This window comes from Ambystoma mexicanum, chromosome 2q (genome assembly GCF_040938575.1).
Source record: "Ambystoma mexicanum isolate Mex_15411 chromosome 2q, UKY_AmexF1_1, whole genome shotgun sequence".
Taxonomy (NCBI): domain Eukaryota; kingdom Metazoa; phylum Chordata; class Amphibia; order Caudata; family Ambystomatidae; genus Ambystoma; species Ambystoma mexicanum.
Genome location: NC_090924.1, coordinates 1,112,111,125 through 1,112,133,738, shown reverse-complemented (window position 1 = coordinate 1,112,133,738; position 22,614 = coordinate 1,112,111,125).

Here is a 22,614-nt window from a genome sequence, read left to right as displayed (position 1 = left end):
TTTTAGGGGTGTGGCTTAGCAGGTGATGCAAAAATATCCTCAAAATAAATTATCAGGGTTTAAGCCACAATTCTGGTAAGGTGGTAGCCCAAAAAGCAAGTTCCCCTGAGTTTTAGGACTGCAGAAGTCCCAATTAATCTAAGTGATGTACCTCCGGGTATATATGATGGGCTGCTTAGTCCAATGCAATGTAAGTCCAATTCGGCAGCGAAACGCCAAAACAGCCCATAGCACTTGTCTGGCACTCGGGATGCATTCACAGAGGCGCGCGACTCTTGACTTAATTGCTGATTCCGGTTTTAGAGGCATGGCTTAGCAGGTGATGCAAAAAGATCTCCAGGTATATATGATGAGCTGCTTAGTCCAATGCAATGTAAATCCAATCCAGCAGGTAAACGTCAACACAGCCAACAGCACTCGTCAGGGTCGGACTGGGCCATAAAATTGTCTCGGGCACCAATGAAAAGGTGGCCCACACTTGCAAATGGCTATTAATTCCTTTTGTGACTCTGGTTGAATACTACACAAGGGGTCGTTTTTTGATAAAATGTGATGCAAATTGTACATTTTAAAGTGTATGTATTCAGCAACACTGGTCAAAACTACTAGCCGCATAGTAAAATAACTCGTCAAACTGGACCACATTATCCAAAGAGGTGGCCCACTTTGACCAAATAAACTGGCCCATACCAGCATTTTGCGTTTTTGGTTTGGCCATGAGCCTATTGCCCTATGGGCTAGTCCGAGCCTAGCACTCATCTGGCACTCGGGATGCCAGACAAGTGCTGCAGATCTGATTTCTGTCCTCCTGAGGCTGCCTTTCTTACACCCACCCACCCCCACTCTCTCAAACCCCCACTGACCCATTCCACCTCCATTACGTGGGCTGGTTGAGTTTTGCTTAGGCTATTTTGGGCTACTTTTCACAAGTCCTTCAGAGGCTTTGTTCTTCATGTTTTGTGCCCCACAACCAACTACCATAAATCAACCACCCCACCCCCATTCTTTCTAACCCCACCCAATCACCCACCCTACCCACTCTACCCTCTCAACCTACCCCCAACCTCTCTACCCCAACCCACCAATCCCCACTCTCTCTACTCTCACCCACCAAATCCCTGCTCTCTGTACCCTCATGCACCCTACCCCATCCTGTTTACCACCACCCAACTTACCCCCTTTCTTTCCCCATCGACCCTACCGCACTATCTCTACCCCAACCAACCCAACCTACCTCCACTCTCGCTCCCCCAAGCACCTTACCTCCACTCTCTCTACCCCAACCCACCAAGCCTACTTCCACTCTATCTATCCTCACCCACCCTTGCCCCACTCTCTCTACATCCACCCAACCTACCTACACTCTCTCTAGCCCCACCTACCCACCCTCCTCCTACTCCCTCTAACCCCCACCCATGCACCCTACCCCCACTCTCTCTAACCCCCATCCACCATTCTCCCACTCTCTCTAACCCCACCCACTCACCCTACCCCCACTTTCTCTAACCACACTGCCTACCCTACTCCCACTCTCTCTCTCTCTCCCCCTATACACACAACCCTCATTCTCTCTAGCTCCACTCATCCACTCTACCTGATTCACTCTGCCCACTCCCACCCACCATACCTCCACACTCTCTGCCACCACCCACCCACCAAACTCCCACTCTCTACCCCCACCAACCCTACCCCCACTCTCTCTTTCCCCAACTGTCCACCCTACCCCCATCCACAAACCCTACCCTCCTATCGCTATCCAACCCACCCTACCTCCACTCTCTCTACCACACCCACTCTACAGACACCAACCCTATGCCCATTCTCTTTCCCAACCACCCACCCTACCTCTGCCAACTCAACAGACACTCGCTCTAACCCAACCACCCACTCTACCACCAATCTTTGTAACCCCACCAACCCCATCCCCATGCTCTCTCCCCCATCTGTAGAGGAGGAGCCGAATGTCTCTACCAGCGGTCCCATCCCTATTTTGCCTATATGTTGGAAGACGGAAATTGCGACATACACTGCGCCGGTGATGATAACTATCTTGCAAAGAATCTTTGAGACAAGGTATCCATTGAGAAGTCCCTATAAAATGTATCCCCAAAGAGATGATGGTCTCCTGGGGGAGATCCCTGTAGACGTGTGAAGATGAGACAAAGAGAAGATTGGTGACATCACATGAAGTGAAGATGACGCACCAAGAAGAGATGTCAAGGAAGAGAATTTATAGACCACAGAGAATCTGATGACAAAGTAAAGAATCGAGTATTCTTTTATGTGCAGAATGAAGTTTGCATGTCTGAAGAGCACTGAAGAAAATGTAAGCAGTTTTATAACTGTACAGATGCTGTAACACAAGTAGGCGAAATAATCATAAAGGCTGGTTATACGTAGTGAATAGACTGCAGGAGGTGCCACCACTATATGTATATAGAATCTGGATATTCAATGTTGCATTTTAGCAAGCCAGGACCCATGGAGAGAAGGACTGGAAGCGTGGCGCAGCAGAGAAAAACAGCTGATGATTGAGGAAGAATCCAGAAGGCTGCCTGGCCCAGTGTCAAGGGTTGGGGCAGCCAAGAACTGGTTAGCTATCTTCAAGTGTTACAAAGGATGTGAGAAGCAAGACGAGCCCCTGTTAAGGTGCGAAAGAAAGATGCCATTGTGGAATCAGAAAAAATACAATATTACGGCTGTTACACCGAGCAAAGGAAAAATACACCGACACAGGCTCATAAAGATTCCCAGAATCTTTATTACAAAAATTGAACAGTTTTCAACAAAGTACACAAATAGCTATTGGGCCGTCAATACATCACAGAGACCACCAGCAGGGTTCAATGTGAGCAGTGAGAGAATTTCCTAGCTGGACATCGACGCATTTATACAATTTGTAAAATGATGTCCAGCCCTCTTACAGGTTAATCATCCACTGGGCTAGGGTCGCGCCAGGTTCACTTTCCTAATTTTCATATCTCGTGCATGCGGTTTACTTTTCAATACATTTACTAACACACTCCATTATTCTTTAATTTAACATTTACACTCTTTACATATTGCTTTAATACAGACCAAACAATGTTTCGCATATTATATTCGGATAGCATTACTGTTCTTGTATACTTGTAGTTTAACATTGCTAATTCAAGTAATCCCCTGCTCCCGAGGTCAACAAAGGACAAGGTCTACATGACCCTAACATGTAGCCTGAGGGTAGGTGAGACATTAACTCCCCTACAGAGGTTGGAGAGGTTAAGGCAAGAACAAGGACACACGAGACTGCCATTTTAGATTACAGGTTGACTTTGTATAAAACCCCAAAATGGCGGTTTCTAACCTAAAATGGAGGCTTGATTCAAGATGGTGGCTTACATCAATTTCTAAGGTCAAGACCTTGCCGCAGAGAGTTATTCGTGTACAATTTTAAGCAACTTGGCGTAGGCCAATATACATACAAATCGTTTGTAATAAGAGGCATAATTTAATATCCGGTTTGACAAACCCTCCTTTTGGCCTATGCCAAGTGCTAATACTACTTCTGATTTGCTTGCAAGTAACTCCATGCGTCATCGTCCATACACCCCGAATCATTGTCGGACATATCTATTGCTATTGCCATTAGGTCTGATACCAGAGTTTCCTTCAACACATACTCTTTGGAGAGCTCCTTTGGGGCGTATATTTTATTGCCTAATACACTTGTTGCTTGTGCGCAACATCCCCCTAATACTGAGCATATACCAGGGAGACACTGTATACAACAACAAAGAAACAAAAAACTTCCCAAGATAATCAGTAGGGCCGAAAACAACTTCCATCCCCATGTCCGTAGGAGGTCCCAAAACCATGTACCAAGTTCCCAATTTCCCTCAGGAACATGTACTTCTGAACTAAGAACATGTAGATTTTGGATCGCCCTAAAGATCATTGGAGAGGAGTCTGGAATGTAAACGCAGCAAGCGGACCCCACTAATTTACATACTCCTCCTCGCTCTGCCAATATGACATCTAATGCCATCTGGTTCTGAAGAGCCACTAATCTTATCGCTCTCTGCTCTAACGTCATATTATAGAGTATGTCAGTGGTCCGATTGATGGTTCTCTCCAATACTCTCGCTAGTCCCCTAATATCTTCTGAATTCGTAATTTGCCCAACAAATGACACAAAGGATTTCATAAAATCTCCTAGAGTTTGCGCTGGAGTATCCCCTTTTACACCTCGTCGTGGACGAGTCTTTGAAATTTCTGTAGTACCGGCAATAAATACCCCAGGTAATAGAATCCCTAAATAACAGGTTCCTTGCCAATCCCTTGCCACATTACCGCAAACAAAATAGACAGGTTCACCTACGTACAGAGGTCTGTTTTCACTAGTCAAATTCGCAACATTGGCAAACTTTCTAAAATTTCCCATTGACCGTGTTCCATTCCTCTGTATGCAGAAGGATACTGAATCGGGGCTATGGTTAACAGAATAAGATGGAGGTGTGGCATCCTTATTACCTATAGGAGCCATTTTGAAAGAGATTAAAGACTGAAATGGAAGAGACAATCTATCCGAGGGCCTAACAGAAGCAACATTTGGCTTACTTCTATTTGCAAAAAGTGAGCATCCCAGGGGCATCAGAACATTCTTTTCAAAACTATTTAAATCTGTACCGTCAAAGTTCCCTGAGATGCTGTCATTCCATCAACCAAAAAAATAGTGCTCTAAGAGAAGCGTAACAGGCAGTTGTCAGAGGCAAAGGGTAAATATACCAATCCAGCCCCTTATCCCTATGTTGAGGTAGATGTGTACAGATCCAGCAATTGGTCTTATTAAAAATTGCATGGGTGGCATTCATTATTAACAAAAGGGTATTATTCTGATAATTCCGTCTATGCAAAGAATCTCTAGGTGACAAAGTATGCAATTGCACAGAAGGAGTGGGAATCACAGATACATTTTCAATAGGTAAAACGTCCTCTAACGGATATGCTTCTTCCAGATACTATAACCCAAACCCAAAAGTCATTACAAATCTAGAAATTAGTACGAGAAGGCAACAATACACTTTGGGGGTCCCCTTACATACTTGATCATTGTCTCTGCTAGTCACATTTTTATCTAAAAGTTGAGGAAGGCAGGCATCGTAGTCTTCAATCGAAAAACACCAATTGTTTGTTTGCTGTCGACTCCAGTCGCGCGTCTTCTTAATGTCTTTCCCACAACCCTTAGCCAACAGAATCTTTCCGTACAATCGGGCCAAAACGACAAGCCCTCAGATGATTTTTTCTTTTCAGTCGCAAAGTCAGACCATGCGTACATTTATTTCCTTGGGCGCAAATTATATTTTGCAGTTTCTGGTGAGAACAAAGTGTCGTCACTTCCTCCTGGAAGTGGCGAACGGGTGGAAATGGGATCAAGAAAGGATTGATCCGGAAGTTCCACTGTTGGGGAGTGCGGAGACAAGATGGCCGTTTTGTCCAGCCTTGCAGATTCTGGAGCGGTCTCCGATTCTCTCTTGTTGGTTGTTGCTGTTTGAGGCACGCTAGTTACAGCAATGGGAAGGGATTCTGTGTCTTCTGTATCGTATGGCACGGGCTGTGGGATCCATTTGGTGTGCGTCGCCTGGATCCAGTGTTTACGACCCGCTACCCACACGGCAGTCTGAGTGACCAGCAGGACTTGGTAGGGACCCCTCCACCGAGGTGCAAGGCAAGACGACCTCTCAAAAACCTTCGTGAGGATCCAATCCCCCGGTCGTAGACTGTGACCGGGGCCTTCATAGTGTACAGGTAATGCCTCTCGCACCTGGTGATAAATTGAAAACAGATTTTTAGTCAACTGGTTACAGTAGTCTGAAAGAAGCACATATTCTATATCCCATAATGAGCGACTTTTTGGCATACCCCAAATATTAGCAGGTCTCCCCATTACCACCTCAAAGAGAGAGAGACCAGTCTTAGTTTGAGGGGTCGTTCTCATCGATAGTAACACGATCGGTAAGGCGTCCGCCATTTTAGATTGGTGCAAGGACACGTATTAGCATGTTTGTTCTTTATAATGCCGTTGTGCCTTTCCACTAATCCGCACTTTGGGCATGCCTAGCTGAATGGAACCGCTTGTCAATCTGTAATCCTTTGTAAATTTGCAGGATTACAGTGGCAATAAAGTGTGGCCCATTATCAGACCAGATGACTCTCGGCAGCCCGAACCTAGGAAAAAACTCTTTCAACAGAGTTTTTGCCGTGGTTATGGCCGTTGCATCTCTAACCGGGAAGGCCTCAAACCACTTACTAAAGGTGCAAATAACAACCAATACATATTTAAGATTGTTACACTGTTCCATTTCAATAAAATCAAAATGAATAACCTCAAACGGGACAGAAGGTGGAGCGAAACTTCCTCTAGGAGTCGAGGTACCTTTTCCTACATTGTGCTGCAAGCAAACCATGCAGTTCTGTCAAAAACGCTTCGCAATTTTGAAAATCTTATCATTAGCCCATACGCTGTGTTGCATTTTTGTTAGTTTCCGCGCACACACATGTGTCGGACCATGAGCCATAATAACCATCATTGTAATGTAGGCGTCAGGGAGTAACCATTTCCCTTCAACATTGTCTACCCAACACCCATCATCATCCAATCTTCCTGCACCCTCGATCCATCTCTTAGTTTCCTCTATAGTAGCATCTGCTTGAATATCTTTTACAACATCGATACTTTCTCCCAAAGTGCAAACATTTACAACTTCTTTTACAGCGTACATTTCTGAACTGAAATCAGTGGCAGTCTGTTTAGCTATCTGATCGGTGAAGGCATTCCCTTTTCCTACATCATCTGTAACCTTTTGATGTGCTAAACATTTTATGATTGCTAAATGAACAGGGAGTGCAAGTGCTGAAAGTAATCGCACTATTAAAGTGCCGTGCTGAATTTTCGTTCCGTGCGAGGTCAAGAAACCTCGTTCTTTCCAAAGTCTACTGAAATTGTGGGCCACCCTAAAGGCATACTGACTGTCAGTATATATATTCACTGTACACCCTTCAGAAAGCTCACAAGCTCGAGTTCACACTATAATTTCTGCAGCCTGCGCAGAGTTATGCATAATTCTTTTAGTTTCCACAACCGTGCTTAAAGTAGTGACAGCATTAGCAGCCGTGGATGTACCGTCTGGAAGCTTAAAACAAGAGCCATCACAAAATAGCTCTCCTTGAGGGCTATTGAAAGGCGTGTCTTAGAAATCGATTCTGCCTTTAGTCTCTTGTTCTGTCATATAAAGGCAATCGTGTGACGTGTCGTCATCATCAACAGTATTTTGTGAGACAGGTAAAAGTTCAGCCGGATTTAATACGCAACACCTCTGAATTTGAATGTGGGGAGCAAACAAGATCAGTTCATATCTTGTCAATCGTGCAGAAGTGAGGTGTTGCGTTTGAGTTCTATTCAATAGAATATCTACAGAGTGAGGTACCATTAGGGTTAACGCATGACCCAGGACCATTCACTCACTCTGTTTTACAGACGCAGCAGCAGCAGCAACAGCGCGCAAACATCTTGGCAAAGCGCATGCTACAGGATCAAGGGCGGAGGAATAGTAGCCGCACGGCCTATTCTTCCCTCCATGTTCCTGCGTTAACACAGCCAAAGCACATCCATCACGTTCATGCACAAACAATACAAAAGCCTTATCATAATTCGGAGTTCCTAAAACTGGCGCTGAGCACAGCGTGGATTTGAGCAAATCGAATGCTGTCTGGTGTTCCAAGGTCCATGGCAATGGCAAAGAAATGCCCTTCTTTGTCAAAGCCAACATTGATTTAATCGTTAACGAAAAATTTGGGATCCACAATCTACAATAAGAAGCCATACCTATCAAGGCTCTAACTTCCTTTTGCGTATTTGGGACAGGCATACCAGATATGGTCTTTATTCGTTCAGGTGTCAACCGTCTTCCCTCCTTTGACAGGAGATAGCCTAAATAGGTGACCTCCTGGCAACAATATTGGAATTTCTTAAGTGAAGCTTTGTGGCCATGTTTTGCTAGATGACAAAGCAACAACACGGTGCCTTCTTTACAGGCACTCTCAGAATCAGCAGCCAAGAGGAGGTCATCTACGTACTGCAGTAACGTGCAAGTAGTAGGCAACTCGAGGGTATCAAGCTGCTCTTTCAATGCCCTACTATAAATACTTGGACTCTCGGTGTACCCTTGTGGTGCACAAGTGAATATAAATGAGCGTCCACCTAGGGAAAACGCAAACAAATACCTACTATCCTTGTGTATAGGAATACTGAAAAACGCGTTTTTAAGATCAACAACGCTAAAGTGAGTGGCAGAAGCCGGAATCATGGTTAATATTGTTGTAACATCAGGTACAATAGGAAACTGAGGAGCCACAATTTTGTTAATAGCGCGTAAATCAATTATAAAACTAAAGGGAATCGCATTATCAACTTTTTTGTATACTGGCAAAATGGGGCTGTTTCATCTACCACCCGTAATCTCCTCAATTATTCCACGATGTACAAAATCAGAAACTATACATTTCAAAGCCTGTTTGCCTTCAACTGAGATCTTATATTGCGGGAAGCGAGGCAATTTTACTCCATGTTTCAAAATAATTTTAACAGGTTCAGTTTGGAGAATGCCCACATCATTATCATCAATTGCCCATAAGCATTCTGGAACATTACTAAATTCTGACGGTAAAGGTCGAGTCAAAAACTGAGAGGCGAGTGATTGCTGAGGTGAAATTGTTAGCCGAATTCCATCCGGAGAACAATGAATTACTGCGTGTAATGCCTTCAACAAATTTAGCCCCAGCAAGTTCTCCCCACAGTTTGTGGTAAGTAGAAATGGACACTGTTCCGTGAAGGGACCCAGTGTTATCGGTACCAGCAAAGAGACCAGACAAACTACAGGTGTGCCTGAAAACCCTACGGAAACGTTGGATTGCCCTGACAGGGGAATATTTGGAACCCATGAATGGTCAATGGAACATTTCTGTGCTCCCGTTTCTACTAAAAATAGATGCTTCCTATTTCCCACCGCCATCTCAACGTAGGGGCCTTTCTGATGAACGGGAATAGGCGTAGGTTCCAAATCCTGTTTCGGGCAATCCTAGCGGAACAAAATATTATCAAAAGGAGGCTCTTCGGAGAGGTACACGGCAGAAGGGTGATCAAAAATGTTTCTATTATCCACATTCGAAACTTGCTTATCTTGTGAAGGAGGTTGCTGTGATTCTGGTGCAAACTGACCTCTGCCAGGGCCCCCTGCACCTGGGCGACCTCTGGATCGTCTACCCATGTTCCCAAATGACCTTTGCTGTAAGGTCGGACATTGTGCGCGCCAGTGGCCTTCCTGCCGGCAATAGGCACTCTGGTTAATGGTTACCGGAGCCAAGGGCGCACTTCCCTGTGGAATGTACTGACCTCTAAATTGATTACCCCCTCTAGGGTTTCTAACAATCTGATGCAATAAAACTTTAGTTTTCAAGTCACCCTTTTTTTTCTCAAGTTTCTCTTTTTCATTGTTTACACGATTTTCATAATACTGAGCCATATGCAATACTTCTGATTGGGACTTCGCCTGCCAATTTCTTTCAGAGGACATAATTTGTAACTGGATGTCAGGCAGCAATCCACGTACAAATTTGTCGACAAACAACCTTTTTCCCTGACTCTGTGCCCAAGTCTTGTCCACTGAAATCCGAGAATACTTGCTCGAACCGATTGAAAAAATCGGTAGCACCCTCAGACTTTCCTTGGACACAGGCCGTAAGCTTGTCCCAAATGATTCTTTTTTCTGGAACCATAGTTTTCAATTTTACAATAATTCTATCAGGCAAGGTTAATATCACTTGAGGTGGTCGTTCACCAGCTGGTCTTTCTCTGTCTAGCCTAGTCATGTTATCCCATGTATCTCCCAACCCAGATATGTCATCTATATTCCTAATCTGCTTCCACAAATCAACTGGCAGGAGTACAGGAAATAATAGGTCAATATCACTTAAAGTGAATACCGACGATAAGACCGACTCTATTTCTTTATAGAATCCGGTCTGATTTTTTCTTATATCAGGAATAGATTGCTTTATAGTGTTCACTTCCTGTCTTCAAAACGGGACGTGAACAAACTGTGAAACGTAATGTGCAGAAATTTCTCTGGCTACTATACCTCGCGCAGCATCAGCCACAATCTCAACTTTTGGGACAAATGTCGGAGGGACCTCTCTCATAGGCAACTGAGAAGTAGGCAGCTCTGAATGCTTACTAAGCAACAGAGCCAAATCAAGCGCTAAGGCCGTCGAAGAAGTATCAATCGAAAAAGCTGTCTTATAAACACTCAACAATTCTGCGGGACAACAAATCTTTCTTCTTACACACTCATTCTGCAGGTGCTCTACCATCACCTGTATCACTTTCTTTTGCATTTCTAACATATATTGACTTTATGTGTCATTTACTTCATCTGGAGTTATCGACATATCCGAAATCCATCTTATCGCGTCCTTTGTACAAATTCGTGCTTCCTCACCTTTTAATTCTCGATGAGGAGAAAACCGTTTCTGTAAGTACATAATACCTAAACTATCACCATCTACTTCCTCGTTCTGTAACTCTTCCAACTCCTTCCTATACTCAAAAATCCTCTCAACATGCTCATATACCTTCTCCGCAGTATCTCTGGACAATGCTAAGGCGTTCAAATCCTGTAACCCTTGTGGGAAATCTACATCATTTAGTCTATTCCACATTATACTTAAATGAGTCCCTAATCCTTCGATAAAAACATTTTTCTCAGGAATATCTTTTAAATTTTTGAGTGTGGAAAAACATCAGCTTGTTCACCCTTCTCCATACAATCTTTAGCCCAAGCAGTCAATTCACTCCTCTTGTCTGGCGACACAGTATTACGAGTCACAACCCTTGGTCTTGCTCCCTGGTCTACTACAAGCGATGCAGGATCACTTGGAAGAGGAAGAGTAGGCACATTCTGAATAACAACAGGTGAAGGCAAGGGGGCAGGCAAAGGGGCGACGGCTGAAAAAACAACAGGGAGGACCGGAGGAACTATAGGAGGAGGATCTACAACAGGAAGAGGCAAAGCGCCAGGAGGAGGGACATAGGGAGGGGCGCGGAGGCATCGGGCCTTCGTTCATGCAAAAGTTTATTAATCAATTCATCTGACGTATGAAAATCTTTTGAAGGGTAGATTTTCTGAATGCCTAATTGAAATGCCCTGTCCGTGTTCCTAACTGACTCCAATTGTTTATTTTGATCATATAACCGTGCCTTTTAGACACTCGTCATATGTCGACGCATATGTTTCTCTCTACTCTTTTGTTGCTGCAAAGCTTCTGTTTTCCTTGTGTGCAACGCGTCAATTGCTGCAGGCCTGGCCTTTTTCTTTACTAATACAGACTCTAAATATTCTATACAAGGGATTTCAAAACTACCATTGGTTGGCCACTGAAGATTAGAATTATGTCTGGTTTGTCTGTGCCAAATGTCATTAAATGCTATACTACCAAAGCCTTTCTTACAGTACATAGTACATGCCGGCGACCCCTCCTGTGGTGCGGGGCAGCTATCTTCCAAAGATTGTCTGTCACTTTCCCAGGCATATCAAAGTTCTGGTGTTACCTGGTTAAATAATTGTGCTCGCGAGTACAATGCTCCAAATTCAAATTTGTCAGGGTTAGATTAAGAATCAGGACACGATTCACCTGACCAAAGGACTGGGAGGCCCGATCGGGTTACAAAGGCCAATGCAAAGGACCTATGTGTCTGGTGATTTTCGGCAAACTTACCCACCTCAAATATATGGACCCTCGTCAAAACGTCGTCTCGGGCTACAGCTCACCGTCCAGGGATCGGATTGTGCAGTTTCGTCGAGGAATTCACTTCTTGTCTTAGAGTGGCCGGTTCTGTTGGCACCGTCCGATCCCGGTCTGATAGCCCAGCCAACCTTCAACGAGACGAAGTCAATCTTGAGGGTCCCTATTCGGGCGCCATCTGTGGAATCAGAAAAAATACAATATTACGGCTGTTACACCGAGCAAAGGAAAAATACACCGACACAGGCTTATAAAGATTCCCAGAATCTTTATTACAAAAACTGAACAGTATTCAACAAAGTACGCAAATAGCTATTTGGCCGTCAATACATCACAGAGACCACGAGCAGGGTTCAATGTGAGCAGTGAGAGAATTTCCTAGCTGGACATCGACGCATTTATGCAATTTGTAAAATGATGTCCAGCCCTCTTACAGGTTAATCATCCACTGGGCTAGGGTCGCGCCAGGTTCACTTTCCTAATTTACATATCTCGTGCATGCGGTTTACTTTTCAATACTTTTACTAACACACTCCATTATTCTTTAATTTTACATTTACATTCTTTACATATTGCTTTAATACAGACCAAACAATGTTTCGCATATTATATTCGGATAGCATTACTGTTCTTGTATACTTTTAGTTTAACATTGCTAATTCAAGTAATCCCCTGCTCCCGAGGTCAACAAAGGACAAGGTCTACATGACCCTAACATGCAGCCTGAGGGCAGGTGGGACATTAACTCCCCTACAGAGGTTGAGAGGTTAAGGCAAGAACAAGGACACATGAGACGGCCATTTTAGATAATAGGGTGACTTTGTATAAAACCCCAAAATGGCGGTTTCTAACCTAAAATGGAGGCTTTATTCAAGATGGCGGCTTACATCAATTTCTAAGGTCAAGACCTTGCCGCAGAGAGTTATTCGCGTACAATTTTAAGCAACTTGGCATAGGCCAATATACATACAAATCGTTTGTAATAAGAGGCATAATTTAATATCCGGTTTGACACCATGAGTGCCAAGTTTTATTCATTTAATACTCTTAAATATGAGAGAAGGAGCTAAAGCACTGTCTTCTGTCACATAGGTAGATGGAAATAGAAATTGGGCACGGAGCACCGAGGCTTGAAGATAAGAACGTGCTAACACGCCCTTCTATTCTCAGGAGCAGTGATACTATGCAAGGCCAAGTTCAAAGACAATTCAAATGGCAGAAGGCATGAGTGACAATGGATGTAAAGCTAATTGGGTGGGAGACATGGTCAAGTCCACCCACTGACACCTGCGGTTCCAGCTTGCTTGCTGCTAGCGAGTCGAATATTCCAGGAGGGTACAAGCGTGCCAACCAATTATAGAGTGCCATGTAGTAACGAGCTCTATCGTTTGAGAGCCAATGAGACGTAGTGTATTTGATGACTGTGAGGATGACTTGCGCTAGGGGTGGGCATAGTTGTCCACCTGATTTTAGAGATCCGATCACAATCCAATCCCCTACAGAAAGTATACCTAGATGTTGCCCCTAGACCTATCACAATCCCAAGTAGGTGTTTGTAGTTTGCCGCGTAGTATGACTTCACAGATGACGACTTTTTGTTTAAAAGTGTATTTTTTAATGAAATATGGAGAGATTATGCTGTGAGAAGTCCATTGATGTCCATTGTACTCCCTGTTTTAGACAAATGAGAATAAAACAGATTACGTTTGCTAACGGTCCTATTATTTGGTGTTAGAGTTATTCTGCATCCCCATCCATCTAATAAAGCGCCACCTCATTTAAAAGGGCCATAACGGTTCACATCCATCCACCCTACCACCACTCACTCTACCCCACCCACCTATCCTACCCCCACTCTCTCTACCCCCACCCTCTCTACCCCCACCCACCCAATTCTCTCTACAACCCACCCCCACTCAATACCTTCTCAGCCTTCCTCTCGCACTAGCTTTATTTCTTACCCTCTCACTCTCAATCTTTCTCACTCATATTTCCTCTTGCTCCTTGTCAATGGCTCCTCTCTCAATAGTTTCCTCCCTTCATCTATTCTCCTTCCCTCTCATTCTCCTCCACACCTGTGCCCCTTATCCCATCCTCCTTTGAAACGTTGCACTCTCTTCTTTACACCCTGGTGCCAACAAATGCAAAATGCAAAGAACAGCAGTAAATGCCAACACTATTGTTTTTGCCAATGCTTGTTTGTTAAGTGTCCCAGACATTCTTGTTTTACCTGCTGGTTCTGTAGAACCCATTCCATTCATCTGCTTCTCATCCTGGTTACAGTGGAAGATCTTTACAGAGATCCTCCAGTGCCATGTACACCTGCAAATTAGTGTTGAATGGTCAGGCTGGAAAACCCACAGAGAGTCCACCAGGGAATGTCCAACCTAACCTCTTGACATTTGTATTGAACACCACCTCTAGATCTCAGGATATGGGCTGTGTTTTGCAAATGCCCGACGTCTTCTAACTCCTCAATGATTCCCAAACATCTTACTCTTAAAGGGGGCTAACTTTCTCTTCTTTGGTCTGCTTCTCCACATAACTGTCTTTCCTCCTGTACCTGCCAGGCTTTACCTCAATAGCTGGGTCTCAATTTTCTTTCATTCACTTCTGTTGTGCCTCTGGGTCCTAGTTCTCTCTTTAAAATTATTCTCTGGTCTTCCTCCTTAATTATTTACAAGTCTTTTTCCTAGGCTGCCTCCCTTTCTCCTCCTTGCACCTCCTCTCCTCTCTTTTGTCACTACAACTCTACATCACAGTTTCTCCCTTCAATGACTAGAGGAATATTCCACCTACACCTCTTCCTCCTTGCAACTCTGGGCATTCTCTTCTACAACATTGTCTTTACCACCAATACCTGGTAACTTCACACAACTTCCTCTTTACAATTTCTGCTCACCTCCTCTCCAATGCTTGCTTAACTACTCTCCTGGCATCCTCTCCCAACCTCCTCTTCAGAAACCCAGTCGTCCTCCTCTTCACTTACCTATTCATCACCTTATTCGTATCTACTTCCCACTTTCTTCTCACAACTCCTTCCATTTTTTTGTTGTTCCCCCAACTTCATCATGGTGTTCTCTCCCACCCCTCCTTCTACCTACCTCCAACCCTCTTTCTTCCTTCACAGTCCTCCCACCTCCTTCCTTGTCTCTAACAAGGCCTCCTTTGCACCACAATCTATGTGCTTCACTTCCTGACTCCTACACCCACATTGAACTCGCAGGCTTCTTGGACATGCTGACAATGAGTTCTTGGATGAGTCAGAACTTCATGGCTCTGAACGCGGATAAAACTGAGATCTTTATAGCAGCCTCCACTCAGAAGCTAAAGAATCTTCCAGAGGACTATTCATCATTCTTGATCGCCAATGTGTCCATCCAAGTCGCTCAAAGCGTAAAGATGCTCAGGGTTACAAATGACGCCAAACTGTCTATGCGCTCCCATGTGACTAAAACTTGCATCACATGTGGTTGGATTAATAAGCAATTCTGCTCACTTCGCCCTTTCTTATCTGTTAACAATATGTCTCTCCTTGCCTCCGCTCTTATAAACTCAAGACTCGACTATTGTAACAGTCTTCTTGCAGGTAAAGCCGCTGCCAATATCGCTGCCCTTCAAATCATCCAAAATGGCGTGGTTAGAGCTGTGATCGGCTTGTCTAGGAAGCACTCCATCACCGAAGCTCGGAAGAAATTGCATTGGCTTCCTATCAGGCATAGGGTCTCTTTCAAGATTCACGAATGTTTAAATATCTTAATGCCACTGCACCCAGCTATCTTGCATAACTTATTCAACAATACACCCCAGGGTGATTGCAACGTCAATCGAACAAGCCAAGCTATGTCAGCCCCGCTTTTGTCTGGCCAAATTTGGCAAAACCAATTTCAATGTCATCGCTCCAGCAGGGACGTCATTTGGGGGTTGCCAGAGGTCGCAACTGCGACCTTTGAGGTCTTCCTTGCGACCTCTGTGGACTCCCTTGCGACCTCTAAAAAAAAGTAGAAAAAAAAACGTTTTTATTTTTTCATGCAAGCTCCTGGGCTGTGGCCAGCACCATGTGGCTCTTTACTTCTGGAGTGGCTGACCTTCTTGTTCTGGCCCCTTAAAAAAAAGAAGAAACCTGGCATACCAAATAATGTGCCTTTCTGGAATTGTATACAATAATTGCTAGACTCATTAAAGGTTTATTTCTGGCACACTTCAGGGGGTGTGTCACTGATTTAGTCCGTTCTTAAACACCTCAACTCAGCCTTCATCCTTATGAGGTCGATAAATGAGTAACAACACAGGTTAGGTGATATTGGGTGTATATTTTTTCTATATAAAGCGCTTAAGCGTTAGTGCTATATAATAACACATCGTTATCATTTGGTCATGGATGCCTGCTTGCATTCGCAGTAATTTGGTAATATGGGCCTATACACACTGATCTTAATGATACATATGGCGATCCATTCTTGTATGAAATGTACATCACATTATAGTGATATCGTAACCATATTTTCCGTAGTGTAGAATGCTATGTGATGCCACTTTCTGTTTTGTCAACGGGTGAAAGGTCATGTTCCATCTCTTCACGCGATATCACTTCGGGGTGGGGTCAAATGACATCACTTCATGTGAGGTCATGGGGGGGGTCAAGGGTCGTGTGATGTCACTTCCGCTACACCTGGCATTTTGGTGAAGTGACGTCCCTGCGCTCCAGCCTTATGGAATCCTCTTCCTCTGTACTTTAAATCCTCCACCTCCCTGGCTGACTTTAAAAAGAATCTGAAGACATACTACTTCACTGCTCCATAGGTCCTGCTTTGCTCTCCTCTGATCCCGACTTCTTTACTTATCTCTAATTGTTTTGTTTTGTGCTGTCTTTTTTGTGTGCTGTGAGGCCTGCGGGCGATTTGGCGCTCTATCAAGAATTAAAACAAATAAAATAAACAAATAAAATAAATGAGTAAGAACACCTGCAGGAAGTAATGATTTTGCGACTATGGTTTATTTGACTTGTTTCCTTTATCACATCTTACTTTAATGCAGCACCACGGGCCTGCACAGGGTTGAAGCCCGACCTCTTACAGAGCTTGCCTGCCATTTGTATTTAACATGTGCAGTCATGCAGTTAGCTGGAGGCCAGCCCTCGTTTAGCAATTCAACTTGCTGCGGCTGGGGCATCTGTGCCAGGCTTAACATCACAAAGCCAGGCACCTCAAGCCTTTCAGCTACAGTAAATGTCATGCCTCGACATCCCAGGGCCTCATTCGAAGATGTAACACTAGCACAGGGGGCATTAGGACAAGAAGGTATATTGGGGAAATCCCACAAATGAACCAGCACAGCACATGCATGTCCTCCATTGCAGTGTTTTGCCACAGAGTTGGGGCATGGTGGGAGGGTCCAGGGGTTTGATCATATACCAGCACCAGGCCCAGCCTTAAATTGTGTGTGTTAGCATCCAGCAGATGAGACAACCCCATCCAGAATGCCCAGGGACAGGCAGACTAGATTATCACAGTGCCACATTGGTAGATGTATTTATGTATTGTTCACTGGTTAGGTGCTTATACAGCAAATAAATTCTGTTTCAAAGCGCCCACCGGGCGTCAGGAAGTGGACAAGGGGATGAGAAACATTCAAAAACATAAAACATATCAAATACAGTGGGGGGGGGACAAACATACTATGCCTTGTGAGTGTTCGGAACTCTCTCTAACCCCCTCCCACCATTCCTCCACTCCCTCTAATCCCACTCACTCTACCCCACCCACTAACCCTACCCCCACTCCCTCTAATCACACCTACCTACCCTACTCCCACACTCTCTCTAGCCCTATCCACACAACCCTCATTCTCTCTACCTCCAATCACCCACCCTACCTGATTCACTCTGCCCACACCCACCCACCCTACCTCCACTCTCTCTACCACCACCCATCCACCAAACTCCTACTCTCTACTTCCACCCACCCTATCCCCTTCTCTCTTCCCCAACCACCCAAACCCCATCCACCCACCCTACCCTCACTCTCTCTATCCAACCAACCCTACCCCCACTCCCTCTATCCAACCCGTCCTACCCCACTCTCTCCACCCCCCAACCGTACCCCACCCACCCTAGGCCCACTCTCTTTCCCAACAACCCACCCTACCTCTGCCTAATGTACCCACACTCGCTCTACCCTTGATCACCCACCCTACCCCCTCTCTCTCTACCCCAATCTCCAACCCTACCACCAATCTTTCTAACACAACCAACCCCATCCCCACTCTCTCTATCCCATCTATCCACCCTACCATCACTCTCTCTACCCCCACTCACCTACCCTACCCCCAATCTCATACATAATAAGCAAAGAGGACAAGAGCATTTCATTTTTACAATGATGTAGCAGGCCCTTCAGCTATCCTATTGGAACTTGAAAGACCCAGAGGCTTGGAATGGAGGGAAAGCCTGTGGAAAGGAATAAGGAAACGAATCAGGCTGTCTGTTGAGTTGGATGGTTCGGACGCTCCGATTTCCTTTGGACAAACTCCTTGCAATAGTTACACTGGTGTGTATATGGAACAGACAACTGCTGGTTTTAGGTGCCACCAGGACCTGGGTTGACAAACGTAACTGTTTCCTAGGCCGCCCCCGTCCCCTACCTGCCGGTCCTACTTTGTTCCCCTTTCTCTCTTGATGTGGGGGTTGCAGGTGTTTGTTCTGTAATGCCATTAATGAAGTCTCAATGGCTTACTTTTGTTGTTATGCTTCTTTCATTAACGTGTCGAGCTCGCAGCAGAACCTCAATTAGATTATTTCCTTCCCAACCTATGAGTACTCCTTCATGCCAGCAGAGACTTTGGGTGGCAGCCCCATTATGCATGTGGATAAGACCTCTTGCTGTGCTGTTTCAGCCGCACAAGTATTGCAGAATACTGGTGAAAGCAACATGTTCACTTATCTAGGTAATCCACTGGATCTCACCCTTGTTTGGCTTAGAGGCAGTGATCTTAGTTCAATCAGTTTCTTGGGGTAGATTTCTAAAATGGTGCAGAGAAGTCTATTACTGAAATATTTCCGGGGATATCTTGGGGGTTACTTTAGGGGCTGCTTACATTTCTGTTGGAGATGAGTAAAGGTTTCCAGAGGCATAGGGCTCCGAACAACTGGTTTAAATCAGATCAGGTTAAGCTTAACAGATGTATTATCACATGGAGTTCTTTTCGGAACTTAACTGGTTTATCTCATATGTTCTGGACATGTTGAACAATGTTAACTGGCTCATGGACAGCCCCTGGTGTATGCACAGTATTGTGCAGTTCTCATAACTGGAATGCAGTTCTACTAACAGGAATGCAGAAGAGCGAGCTTGATCAGCGTTTGCACAGTATTGTGCAGTTCCCATAACAGGAATGCAGAAGCGCGAGCTTGATTAGCGGGTGCACAGTATTGTGCAGTTCCCATAACATGAATGCAGAAGAGCGAGCTTGATATTGATTGTTTGGGAAACTTTTGAAAGTGGAAAACGCTCCTGCAGCGGGAGGGATACCAAAAAAGTTCAAAATTTGACATGTCCTTGCAATGAATCAAAGTCTGACAGTTAATGTGCGGCTGGGCGTTCTCCCAATTGTAATTTGTTAGATTGGCTGTAGGATGCAGGCTCGCTGACGGTAGCATCTGGACTGTGCAATTTAACCCATTCATCAGGTTGAACTGGGGGTGCAATTGATCACTGCAGTTGTGCCTGATCCAGCAGTGGGTCCAACATCGCTTAATTATAATTGTCAACTATATCTTCAAGCTGGAGGTTTCACTTGAAACACTGGAGAGAGCTGTAGCCTTTCCTATGTCTTGGGGCAGACCAATGTTCTCTACAGTTTTTTAGTACTTTGTGCTGGACCTGTCATTTCCTTTGGGCAATTTAAAGGGTTCTAGTATTAGATGTGGAGCATCTTTTAGTAACTTCACTATAGAAATAAAAAAGGTCAACCCAATGTTCTGCTGTTATTTGCAGCACTGGACTCGAAAGATCCCTGCTGGTGCGTGATTTTGTCTAGGCCAAATGTGTCTACCTCAAGTAAACTAGTGCCATTGATCCAGAAATGTACACGTCTTGGCGCATGTACTTTATGTATATAAAATGTGCAATGCTTCCTTTAAGAGGGAGTGGCACTTGCGTTGACTATTTGCCTTTTTCACAGAGGGGTAAAACAAGGAATGTTTCATAAAGGAGATTGTGACACTCCTCCACAATGGCCCACGGTCCTTGCACCAAGACAGTGTTTTAGACCCATCAACAGTTTATGGCTCAACAAATGAAGAGACATGAAGACTTCCTCAATTTAAATGAAGAGGCGCCAGAATAATGTAGTGCTTTATTTATTTATGTTTCTCACCAGTTACCATGAAAGAGATTCACCTCCGGGATGTACATAAGTGTCCATTGGAAAAAATAAGGGGGCAGCCTAAAATACCAGGGGAAGATAAGGACAGGGTACACCATTTTACAAGGGTGATAAATTAGTCACGGGCAAGAAAATGGTACTTCCCCAATACTAGCAGAGAATGAGCTTGTTTCCTTTTGCGCTACTTTCAGAAATTCTCAGGTCACGTTGGTGACCTGAGCATTTCTGGATGGGCTGGACACTGGCGCAAAGATGCCCTGTCCAGCTCCCTTGCACACATTAGTGTCGGGAGTGTCCTGTCACTATTGTATGACAGGCTCCTGCATTTCACTGAGAAGGACCAGAAATGACTGATTAAAATGCAGTTCCATCCCCGTTTGGGGGCTGGAAATGCTATTGTGACAGCTGTCACACTTCAAAAAGAAATCATGACAGTGTCAAAAATGACAATTGCCATGATTTGTTCTTCCCCCTGCAGCTGTTTCAAAAGAAGTAGGGGGGGGATTTTTCCTTCTGGGCATTTTAAAAGCGCATCCCATTTGTAAATTCGCGATCTGCTTTTAAATTCCCAGAAAAGCCCCCTTCTTTGCTTAAATGCACAAAGGGGTGAACAGGGCATCCGAATGAGCGCATCTGAGGTGCTCTCATACAGGTAACCCTAGGGAATTGGGCTGCTCTTTTTTTGGCACAAGTGAGTAGATGCGCCCGAGTATTTTCACGCTTGCGCCCCAAAGAGATGTGCGAATCCGGCCCGCGTGAGCACTTCATGCCCTCTTGCACTTGATGTGCTGTCGCAATCAGGATATGCAGCGCAATCAGGTCCCCAAATCAAGTGCGAGAAGGCATCCAATCCTGGATTTGTCTTTGTAGTCTGGGTTATGTGCCCATGCAGGCCTGAGGGGATATGCAAACCTGCATGCATCGGAATGCACAGAAACACCAGTGGTAGAAGTGTACTGAAAGAAGTAGTGGAACTGTGGTCCCGGGAAGGGGGAGGGCAGGCAGAAGCACAGTGCAACATGTGACAAGGCGTTGCAGCCGCCGCATTGCAATAGCCTAAGTGACTAGTAACCAAGGTTCCTATTACAACTTTACACTTGCACAGGGACATGAACGGACAGATCCTATAAATAGAATGGTGAATATGGTTGTAAAAAGTAGAGGAAGTAAATAGATAAAAATAAAAGTAGTGGAACACTGCGCCCGACCGTTCCGCTCACTTCGATCTCAGAGAAAAATACAAAGCTGTATGAACCGCTCAAGCACAGAGTGTGTCACCTGGTGGGCTGCAGAGCTATTTTGACAGATGGCTACCATGTTCTGCCCTGAGTAATTATACTTTTGAAAGGTACATTGAAAGATCAGTCGGCATTAACATCATTAACATACTGCTAGTGTTGTCTTATCTACCCTAAATTTGAGGTGATTAACTTCATATCTCGGGATAGATGAGTGTCTCATCTGTGTATTCCACAAGAATTTGAGAGCTCTCTGGTTGTCCTATTTCTGGCTTGACTAACACCGCCACAGTCCAAACGGTCTTTTTCTTGTGGTTTGGTTTTTCCAGTATGACTCGTGCACTACAAGTTCCAGAATACAAAGGAAAGAGAAATGGAGTAGCAGCGCACAATGAACACGGAAGAAATTGCGACCTCTCTAATGTAGATTTCAGACTTTTAACGCTCAGCTGCTACAGCGCAATTGTGCATACTGGCAGCATTAACAGAATGCACTTTTGATTGATTAGGCCATCGTATTATTATTAGCTGTTTCAGTCTCGAGCCATGGCATAGGGTTGTAATACACCTTGATCGTGTAATGATTGCAAATAGCACAAAGGAAAATTGCACGTTTTATTGTCAAACGTATGTTTTTTTGCTATTGAAGACACATTGGTGCACTTTGTTATTAAACACTGGAAACAGGAGAAAATAAAGCTGACAAACTATCAAAAAGAGCACTATTTTTTCGTTTTTCTGTTTTTCTTTTTAAATAAAAAATGGCCGAACGTGGAACTTTTTTTTAAAAAAAAACCTGTCCTAGATCCCTTTGTAAATTGTGCTATTGGAAGCGAACTCATGGAGGAAAGTTTGATTTGGGACAGGAAGCTATCAAGCCATGTGCTGCATTTTATGAACAATGATGGGTGTGATGATAGAGAGAGGAGAGAGAGAGAGAGAGTGAGAAAGAGCGATAGAGGAGAGAGAGAGGAGAGAGAGAAAGAGAGAGAGAGACCCCCTAACCTATCTTTGTTCATGACTGTATGCTGCGTGGCCATAAGGCTGATGGAAGAAGAACCTCTGCCCTAGCTGACGTGACATCCGCCTTCCTCAGGTACTGGGGCAACATTTGATGCTTTTCGCGCAATTCAGCACCTTCCCCCTCCCCCCCCCG